The sequence below is a fragment of the Hypomesus nipponensis genome, chromosome 7 (genome assembly GCF_054491055.1).
Source record: "Hypomesus nipponensis isolate SF chromosome 7, ASM5449105v1, whole genome shotgun sequence".
Lineage (NCBI taxonomy): Eukaryota > Metazoa > Chordata > Actinopteri > Osmeriformes > Osmeridae > Hypomesus > Hypomesus nipponensis.
The window spans coordinates 16,807,501-16,812,500 of NC_140367.1; the positions used below are offsets into that span (position 1 = coordinate 16,807,501).

Sequence of the window (5,000 nt, forward strand, 5' to 3'; positions counted from 1 at the left end):
ACCCTGCTTAGCTTCCGAGATCAGACGAGATCGGGCGTTGCCAGGCTGGTATGGCCGTACGAAATAAGTTGACAACCATAGGCTACTTATCCATATACAGATTTAGCAATTGACAATGCAAGGTAGTCTCTCTCTCTCTCTCTCGTGTCAAAATGAAAACAGCTTCCAGCCCCTTTCATGAAGGACTACTTGTGCATATTGCAAGATTTCAGTTTCTAAGTGAATGAGCAAAAGAGCATACAGCACCTGGTATTCCCAGGCGGTCTCCCATCCAAGTACTAACCAGGCCCGACCCTGCTTAGCTTCCGAGATCAGACGAGATCGGGCGTTGCCAGGCTGGTATGGCCGTACGAAATAAGTTGACAACCATAGGCTACTTATCCATATACAGATTTAGCAATTGACAATGCAAGGTGGTCTCTCTCTCTCTCTCGTGTCAAAATGAAAACAGCTTCCAGCCCCTTTCATGAAGGACAACTTGTGCATATTGCAAGATTTCAGTTTCTAAGTGAATGAGCAAAAGAGCATACAGCACCTGGTATTCCCAGGCGGTCTCCCATCCAAGTACTAACCAGGCCCGACCCTGCTTAGCTTCCGAGATCAGACGAGATCGGGCGTTGCCAGGCTGGTATGGCCGTACGAAATAAGTTGACAACCATAGGCTACTTATCCATATACAGATTTAGCAATTGACAATGCAAGGTAGTCTCTCTCTCTCTCTCTCTCTCTCGTGTCAAAATGAAAACAGCTTCCAGCCCCTTTCATGAAGGACTACTTGTGCATATTGCAAGATGTCAATTTCTAAGTGAATGAGCAAAAGAGCATACAGCACCTGGTATTCCCAGGCGGTCTCCCATCCAAGTACTAACCAGGCCCGACCCTGCTTAGCTTCCGAGATCAGACGAGATCGGGCGTTGCCAGGCTGGTATGGCCGTACGAAATAAGTTGACAACCATAGGCTACTTATCCATATACAGATTTAGCAATTGACAATGCAAGGTGGTCTCTCTCTCTCTCTCTCTCGTGTCAAATGAAAACAGCTTCCAGCCCCTTTCATGAAGGACTACTTGTGCATATTGCAAGATTTCAGTTTCTAAGTGAATGAGCAAAAGAGCATACAGCACCTGGTATTCCCAGGCGGTCTCCCATCCAAGTACTAACCAGGCCCGACCCTGCTTAGCTTCCGAGATCAGACGAGATCGGGCGTTGCCAGGCTGGTATGGCCGTACGAAATAAGTTGACAACCATAGGCTACTTATCCATATACAGATTTAGCAATTGACAATGCAAGGTAATCTCTCTCTCTCTCTCTCTCTCTCTCGTGTCAAAATGAAAACAGCTTCCAGCCCCTTTCATGAAGGACTACTTGTGCATATTGCAAGATGTCAATTTCTAAGTGAATGAGCAAAAGAGCATACAGCACCTGGTATTCCCAGGCGGTCTCCCATCCAAGTACTAACCAGGCCCGACCCTGCTTAGCTTCCGAGATCAGACGAGATCGGGCGTTGCCAGGCTGGTATGGCCGTACAAAATAAGTTGACAACCATAGGCTACTTATCCATATACAGATTTAGCAATTGACAATGCAAGGTGGTCTCTCTCTCTCTCTCTCTCTCTCTCTCGTGTCAAAATGAAAACAGCTTCCAGCCCCTTTCATGAAGGACTACTTGTGCATATTGCAAGATTTCAGTTTCTAAGTGAATGAGCAAAAGAGCATACAGCACCTGGTATTCCCAGGCGGTCTCCCATCCAAGTACTAACCAGGCCCGACCCTGCTTAGCTTCCGAGATCAGACGAGATCGGGCGTTGCCAGGCTGGTATGGCCGTACGAAATAAGTTGACAACCATAGGCTACTTATCCATATACAAATTTAGCAATTGACAATGCAAGGTAGTCTCTCTCTCGCTCTCTCTCATGTCAAAATGAAAACAGCTTCCAGCCCCTTTCATGAAGGACTACTTGTGCATATTGCAAGATGTCAATTTCTAAGTGAATGAGCAAAAGAGCATACAGCACCTGGTATTCCCAGGCGGTCTCCCATCCAAGTACTAACCAGGCCCGACCCTGCTTAGCTTCCGAGATCAGACGAGATCGGGCGTTGCCAGGCTGGTATGGCCGTACGAAATAAGTTGACAACCATAGGCTACTTATCCATATACAGATTTAGCAATTGACAATGCAAGGTAGTCTCTCTCTCTCTCTCTCACATGTCAAAATGAAAACAGCTTCCAGCCCCTTTCATGAAGGACTACTTGTGCATATTGCAAGATGTCAATTTCTAAGTGAATGAGCAAAAGAGCATACAGCACCTGGTATTCCCAGGCGGTCTCCCATCCAAGTACTAACCAGGCCCGACCCTGCTTAGCTTCCGAGATCAGACGAGATCGGGCGTTGCCAGGCTGGTATGGCCGTACGAAATAAGTTGACAACCATAGGCTACTTATCCATATACAGATTTAGCAATTGACAATGCAAGGTGGTCTCTCTCTCTCTCTCTCTCTCTCTCTCTCTCTCTCTCTCGTGTCAAAATGAAAACAGCTTCCAGCCCCTTTCATGAAGGACTACTTGTGCATATTGCAAGATTTCAGTTTCTAAGTGAATGAGCAAAAGAGCATACAGCACCTGGTATACCCAGGCGGTCTCCCATCCAAGTACTAACCAGGCCCAACCCTGCTTAGCTTCCGAGATCAGACGAGATCGGGCGTTGCCAGGCTGGTATGGCCGTACGAAATAAGTTGACAACCATAGGCTACTTATCCATATACAGATTTAGCAATTGACAATGCAAGGTGGTCTCTCTCTCTCTCTCTCTCTCTCGTGTCAAAATGAAAACAGCTTCCAGCCCCTTTCATGAAGGACTACTTGTGCATATTGCAAGATGTCAATTTCTAAGTGAATGAGCAAAAGAGCATACAGCACCTGGTATTCCCAGGCGGTCTCCCATCCAAGTACTAACCAGGCCCGACCCTGCTTAGCTTCCGAGATCAGACGAGATCGGGCGTTGCCAGGCTGGTATGGCCGTACGAAATAAGTTGACAACCATAGGCTACTTATCCATATACAGATTTATTAATTGACAATGCAAGGTGGTCTCTCTGTCTCTCTCTCTCTCTCTCGTGTCAAAATGAAAACAGCTTCCAGCCCCTTTCATGAAGGACTACTTGTGCATATTGCAAGATTTCAGTTTCTAAGTGAATGAGCAAAAGAGCATACAGCACCTGGTATACCCAGGCGGTCTCCCATCCAAGTACTAACCAGGCCCGACCCTGCTTAGCTTCCGAGATCAGACGAGATCGGGCGTTGCCAGGCTGGTATGGCCGTACGAAATAAGTTGACAACCATAGGCTACTTATCCATATACAGATTTAGCAATTGACAATGCAAGGTGGTCTCTCTCTCTCTCTCTCTCTCTCTCTCTCTCTCTCTCTCTCTCTCTCTCTCTCTCTCTCTCTCGTGTCAAAATGAAAACAGCTTCCAGCCCCTTTCATGAAGGACTACTTGTGCATATTGCAAGATTTCAGTTTCTAAGTGAATGAGCAAAAGAGCATACAGCACCTGGTATTCCCAGGCGGTCTCCCATCCAAGTACTAACCAGGCCCGACCCTGCTTAGCTTCCGAGATCAGACGAGATCGGGCGTTGCCAGGCTGGTATGGCCGTACGAAATAAGTTGACAACCATAGGCTACTTATCCATATACAGATTTGGCAATTGACAATGCAAGGTGGTCTCTCTCTCTCTCTCTCTCTCTCGTGTCAAAATGAAAACTGCTTCCAGCCCCTTTCATGAAGGACTACTTGTGCATATTGCAAGATTTCAGTTTCTAAGTGAATGAGCAAAAGAGCATACAGCACCTGGTATTCCCAGGCGGTCTCCCATCCAAGTACTAACCAGGCCCGACCCTGCTTAGCTTCCGAGATCAGACGAGATCGGGCGTTGCCAGGCTGGTATGGCCGTACGAAATAAGTTGACAACCATAGGCTACTTATCCATATACAGATTTAGCAATTGACAATGCAAGGTAGTCTCTCTCTCTCTCTCTCTCATGTCAAAATGAAAACAGCTTCCAGCCCCTTTCATGAAGGACTACTTGTGCATATTGCAAGATTTCAGTTTCTAAGTGAATGAGCAAAAGAGCATACAGCACCTGGTATACCCAGGCGGTCTCCCATCCAAGTACTAACCAGGCCCGACCCTGCTTAGCTTCCGAGATCAGACGAGATCGGGCGTTGCCAGGCTGGTATGGCCGTACGAAATAAGTTGACAACCATAGGCTACTTATCCATATACAGATTTAGCAATTGACAATGCAAGGTAGTCTCTCTCTCTCTCTCTCTCTCTCGTGTCAAAATGAAAACAGCTTCCAGCCCCTTTCATGAAGGACTACTTGTGCATATTGCAAGATGTCAATTTCTAAGTGAATGAGCAAAAGAGCATACAGCACCTGGTATTCCCAGGCGGTCTCCCATCCAAGTACTAACCAGGCCCGACCCTGCTTAGCTTCCGAGATCAGACGAGATCGGGCGTTGCCAGGCTGGTATGGCCGTACGAAATAAGTTGACAACCATAGGCTACTTATCCATATACAGATTTAGCAATTGACAATGCAAGGTGGTCTCTCTCTCTCTCTCTCTCTCTCTCTCTCTCTCTCGTGTCAAAATGAAAACAGCTTCCAGCCCCTTTCATGAAGGACTACTTGTGCATATTGCAAGATTTCAGTTTCTAAGTGAATGAGCAAAAGAGCATACAGCACCTGGTATTCCCAGGCGGTCTCCCATCCAAGTACTAACCAGGCCCGACCCTGCTTAGCTTCCGAGATCAGACGAGATCGGGCGTTGCCAGGCTGGTATGGCCGTACGAAATAAGTTGACAACCATAGGCTACTTATCCATATACAAATTTAGCAATTGACAATGCAAGGTAGTCTCTCTCTCTCTCTCTCATGTCAAAATGAAAACAGCTTCCAGCCCCTTTCATGAAGGACTACTTGTGCATATTGCA

The 5,000-nt window shown here is 46.8% G+C and overlaps 17 non-coding genes across 17 annotated transcripts in view; all 17 read right to left on the minus strand.

The window, feature by feature from the left end:
- LOC146279855 (5S ribosomal RNA) overlaps window positions 1-62 on the minus strand; it is a 119-nt gene extending 57 nt beyond the window's left edge. The window contains exon 1 of the ribosomal RNA XR_014765686.1: window positions 1-62. This exon is cut by the window's left edge and continues 57 nt beyond it. This is a non-coding gene — a ribosomal RNA (5S ribosomal RNA).
- Window positions 63-234: 172 nt separating this feature from the next.
- LOC146279856 (5S ribosomal RNA) lies at window positions 235-353 on the minus strand. The gene has a single exon (XR_014763463.1). It is a non-coding gene; the product is annotated as a 5S ribosomal RNA (ribosomal RNA).
- Window positions 354-523: 170 nt separating this feature from the next.
- Window positions 524-642, minus strand: LOC146279857 (5S ribosomal RNA). Its single transcript, XR_014763464.1, has one exon. It is a non-coding gene; the product is annotated as a 5S ribosomal RNA (ribosomal RNA).
- A 178-nt stretch (window positions 643-820) lies between these two features.
- On the minus strand, window positions 821-939 carry LOC146279858 (5S ribosomal RNA). Its single transcript, XR_014763465.1, has one exon. It is a non-coding gene; the product is annotated as a 5S ribosomal RNA (ribosomal RNA).
- A 173-nt stretch (window positions 940-1,112) lies between these two features.
- LOC146279859 (5S ribosomal RNA) lies at window positions 1,113-1,231 on the minus strand. The gene has a single exon (XR_014763466.1). It is a non-coding gene; the product is annotated as a 5S ribosomal RNA (ribosomal RNA).
- A 180-nt stretch (window positions 1,232-1,411) lies between these two features.
- LOC146279860 (5S ribosomal RNA) lies at window positions 1,412-1,530 on the minus strand. The gene has a single exon (XR_014764587.1). It is a non-coding gene; the product is annotated as a 5S ribosomal RNA (ribosomal RNA).
- Window positions 1,531-1,712: 182 nt separating this feature from the next.
- LOC146279861 (5S ribosomal RNA) lies at window positions 1,713-1,831 on the minus strand. The gene has a single exon (XR_014763467.1). It is a non-coding gene; the product is annotated as a 5S ribosomal RNA (ribosomal RNA).
- Window positions 1,832-2,005: 174 nt separating this feature from the next.
- LOC146279862 (5S ribosomal RNA) lies at window positions 2,006-2,124 on the minus strand. The gene has a single exon (XR_014763469.1). It is a non-coding gene; the product is annotated as a 5S ribosomal RNA (ribosomal RNA).
- A 174-nt stretch (window positions 2,125-2,298) lies between these two features.
- On the minus strand, window positions 2,299-2,417 carry LOC146279863 (5S ribosomal RNA). The gene has a single exon (XR_014763470.1). It is a non-coding gene; the product is annotated as a 5S ribosomal RNA (ribosomal RNA).
- A 194-nt stretch (window positions 2,418-2,611) lies between these two features.
- On the minus strand, window positions 2,612-2,730 carry LOC146279864 (5S ribosomal RNA). Its single transcript, XR_014765417.1, has one exon. It is a non-coding gene; the product is annotated as a 5S ribosomal RNA (ribosomal RNA).
- Window positions 2,731-2,908: 178 nt separating this feature from the next.
- On the minus strand, window positions 2,909-3,027 carry LOC146279865 (5S ribosomal RNA). Its single transcript, XR_014763471.1, has one exon. It is a non-coding gene; the product is annotated as a 5S ribosomal RNA (ribosomal RNA).
- Window positions 3,028-3,207: 180 nt separating this feature from the next.
- Window positions 3,208-3,326, minus strand: LOC146279866 (5S ribosomal RNA). The gene has a single exon (XR_014765687.1). It is a non-coding gene; the product is annotated as a 5S ribosomal RNA (ribosomal RNA).
- A 218-nt stretch (window positions 3,327-3,544) lies between these two features.
- Window positions 3,545-3,663, minus strand: LOC146279867 (5S ribosomal RNA). Its single transcript, XR_014763472.1, has one exon. It is a non-coding gene; the product is annotated as a 5S ribosomal RNA (ribosomal RNA).
- A 178-nt stretch (window positions 3,664-3,841) lies between these two features.
- Window positions 3,842-3,960, minus strand: LOC146279868 (5S ribosomal RNA). Its single transcript, XR_014763473.1, has one exon. It is a non-coding gene; the product is annotated as a 5S ribosomal RNA (ribosomal RNA).
- A 174-nt stretch (window positions 3,961-4,134) lies between these two features.
- LOC146279869 (5S ribosomal RNA) lies at window positions 4,135-4,253 on the minus strand. The gene has a single exon (XR_014765688.1). It is a non-coding gene; the product is annotated as a 5S ribosomal RNA (ribosomal RNA).
- Window positions 4,254-4,431: 178 nt separating this feature from the next.
- On the minus strand, window positions 4,432-4,550 carry LOC146279870 (5S ribosomal RNA). The gene has a single exon (XR_014763474.1). It is a non-coding gene; the product is annotated as a 5S ribosomal RNA (ribosomal RNA).
- Window positions 4,551-4,740: 190 nt separating this feature from the next.
- LOC146279871 (5S ribosomal RNA) lies at window positions 4,741-4,859 on the minus strand. Its single transcript, XR_014763475.1, has one exon. It is a non-coding gene; the product is annotated as a 5S ribosomal RNA (ribosomal RNA).
- Window positions 4,860-5,000: the final 141 nt, after the last annotated feature.